This window comes from Micrasema longulum, unplaced genomic scaffold, assembly GCF_059751315.1.
Source record: "Micrasema longulum isolate JH-2025_06_02 unplaced genomic scaffold, ASM5975131v1 h1tg000044l, whole genome shotgun sequence".
Taxonomy (NCBI): Eukaryota; Metazoa; Arthropoda; class Insecta; order Trichoptera; family Brachycentridae; genus Micrasema; species Micrasema longulum.
Window position 1 is genome coordinate 420931 of NW_028277251.1, and position 318 is coordinate 421248.

Here is a 318-nt window from a genome sequence, read left to right on the forward strand (position 1 = left end):
GTAACGCTATTTTTTTTTTCCATGCGACGTCGTATAAATTTTCGAAAAATGTTTATAATACACATATTTTGAATAGGGAAATATCACATACTACGAACGAATGGGTTAAGAAAAATTAATGGTATTTTCTAAATCAATATGAAAATTGTTGAAACTATGTCTCTTCCAGAACGCCACATGTTTGGCCTTGACAATTGTGACGTCAAGATTTGTGACGATATTCTATGTATTTAAATTCAAACGGTCACAAACAAAGTTCAAAATTTAACCGAATCGTGACCTATTAGGGGTGTGGCCAGTGCAATGAACTATTTTTGC